Source organism: Cryptomeria japonica, chromosome 2, assembly GCF_030272615.1.
Source record: "Cryptomeria japonica chromosome 2, Sugi_1.0, whole genome shotgun sequence".
NCBI classification, from domain to species: Eukaryota; Viridiplantae; Streptophyta; class Pinopsida; order Cupressales; family Cupressaceae; genus Cryptomeria; species Cryptomeria japonica.
Window position 1 is genome coordinate 82,492,884 of NC_081406.1, and position 2,911 is coordinate 82,495,794.

At 33.1% G+C, this 2,911-nt stretch overlaps 1 long non-coding RNA gene across 1 annotated transcript; it reads right to left on the reverse strand.

Annotated features, from left to right (window-relative positions):
* Window positions 1-371: 371 nt before the first annotated feature.
* Window positions 372-2,664, reverse strand: LOC131078843 (uncharacterized). Its single transcript, XR_009113851.1, has 2 exons — window positions 2,419-2,664; window positions 372-1,117 (listed from the first exon to the last, which is right to left on the reverse strand). It is a non-coding gene; the product is annotated as an uncharacterized LOC131078843 (long non-coding RNA).
* Between the last annotated feature and the right edge of the window lie 247 nt (window positions 2,665-2,911).

Sequence of the window (2,911 nt, forward strand, 5' to 3'; positions counted from 1 at the left end):
ATGACATGAGATTTTCACAATCTATTATGTTAACTTTTCTGTTTCTGGATTCGATTGTGTGAGAGCTTTTTTGCATCAACGTTTCAGATCACACTATATGATCCATCATCAAGATGAAAGAGTGCATGAGAAGAAGTAAAAAATTACATATAAAATATCATAAATATTATATCATTTTTTTATTGGGAGCAACATAAAAAAATTACAAAGTATCACTATTATAAAGACAGTGTTGAAACAGCAGAAATGGAACAGCCACATCAACAGAGGAGATGTTGTCCTACACAAACACAAAAAGGCTGTCCAAAGAAAGTATAGAGTGGCTACAGCTATAAAATCCAAAAGACATTTTTCTGAGCGATGCATTCATAAATAGCAAACATAACAGTCTCAACTACATAACAAGAAATTCACATTAGCAGCAACATTGTTGTATCCAACACATAACACAGCTCTGCCAGAGGGCAACAAGAACAAATACAGCTCCAAATAGAACAGATTAAACTTGTTGTAAACCAACTCATGCCACAAAACATAAACAGCATTGAACATAATTAAGCTATACTACTCGCTGAAGAGGCCTGGAGAATATGTTCTGAGACTATTATGTCTTCTATTTGCCAATGCATTGCATAATGAATCATAGAAAGTATGATCTTCTGAGTCAACCATCTAAAAGAAAAGATATGCCATAACTGGTGCCCAATTTCTCAGAAAAGAAAAGATATTAAGGATTACAAAAAGTGTGTTGATCTCATGTATTCATCTTAACATGGAAGGGGCCTTTTACTTCTCTAGCATAGATGAAGCCCTAGATATTTTCCCCATTGCTTCTCATCACTATTTGAAGAAGGCTTTCAGGCATGGATGCAATATCTGGAAGATTTTCTGGACTCCCCAACAATCTCTCAGAATCATGTAAGTGTTTTTGCTGATTTATCTGCGAAGCTTGGAATCTCCAACTCATCTTTTACTGGAGAGTTGAACTTCTTAAAAAAGAAACTGTCAGAAACATTTTCTACTATATGGAGAAATCAATCCCATATGATACCTTTGAGTTGTATGCAGCTTACACTGGAGCAACATTTGACTAGAATCTTCCAAAGCAATGCATCTCCTGCTATGCAAGAGGTATGCAAAGAGGCACTTTTAAATGAATGTAGGTTCAACATTGAGCATATTAAAAATAAATCTTCTATTAAATTGAGGGATTCTGCTTGTGAGGCTCTATTGTGGCTGTTCAAAAAATTTGTCTCAGACTTAGAACTAGATTAGATATATCATATTATTCAACACCCATGGTGGACAATCATTTTCATTTGATCTACTAGAAAGTAATTTGGGACTTGGTATGGACACTAGTGTCATTTTCCGCCGACTCTAAATTCACTAAAGCTATTTGCAGTTAAAATCTCCACAAAGTAACCAATGTCACAAATTCAAGAAAGCCATTTTCATGTTATCTTTCATCATCCACCACTTGGTCCCGAGACGATTGCTATTTGCACTTGTCATTGTCAGCCATATCATATCAGTCAAACCACTAAAAAGCTTCCTTCTCCCAGTTATGAAACCTCTAAGAAGAATCTATACAAAACTTTAAATTGCTTTCTGGCCATCAAGAGTACTGGTACTTACCACTTTACTAAGACCTACTACATATCTTTCAAAGCAGTTTAGAATGTGTGATCTTCAGATTCAGCCATCTAAAAGAAAAGATATGCAATAACTGGTGCCCAAATTCTCATAAAAAAATGTGGCCAGACTTAGGAATATTATATCCCTATTTCTAGTGTCCTTTCTTCCCATGACTAAAAAATTCACTGAAGCCATTTGCAGTTATAATCTCCACATCACAAATTCAATCAAGCTATTTTCATGTTACATTTCATCATCCATCACTTAGTCCCGAGACAGTTGCTATTTGCAGTAATCACATCAATGAGCCACTGAAAAGTTTCCTTCTCCCGGTTATGAAACCTCTGAGAATAGGCTTTACAGAACTTTAATATTGCTTTCTAGTTATCATGAGGAATGGTACTTATCACTTTGATAACACCTTCCACAAATCTTTCAAAGCACTCTGGAGGCAAATCATAGAATGCATGAAAGCAAGGATATAACATAATCGGTGCTCAATTTCTCAAAAAAGAAATATGGCCAAACTTGAAGCATAATTATATCCCTATTTGCAAAACCCTATTTGTTAAACCCTTCTCCCTATTCGCAAAACCCTTCAATCTGTCCACTCGAATTTCTAATAATATCTCATTTTTGACAAACATTTTCAATGCGGTTTCAAATATTTCTAGTAGCCACAACAAAATCTCACAAACAAAACCTTTCAATTTAGTAGAGGATTCATTCTTAATACTTCAATTTTGAATTTACATTCATTTAAAATGCATTTCTACATACCTCTTGCACCATTCTGCATACAAGTGAAAAGCAATGGAAAAAATATCTAGGGCTTCATCTATTTGTTAACAGAAGTGCATACGATTGAAAAGCAATGAAGAAAATGTCTAGGGTTTCATCTATTTGTTATGAGAAGCTGCATATGATTGAAAAGCAATGGAGAAAATATATAGGCTTCATCTATTTGTTAGCAGAACCGTTTAGGAAACCCGTTTCAGAAACTATGAACAAAAGTAGTTTAAAATTTTCTCGGCTTTTCCCCTAATTTTGAGGGAGTTAAAAAGAAGTTTTCTTTAAAATATTTTACTTGCTGAAATTGTCTTTATGGCTACAATTACTTTTTTAAATCTTCAGTTTATTTTGTTAAGTTATAAGAACTTTTATTTTTATTATAAATTATTATTAAGATAAAATGTAGAATTATATTTTATAATTTTGTTTTTTTAAATTAGTTTTGAAAGTTGTTTTGATATAATTATTTTTTATTTTTATA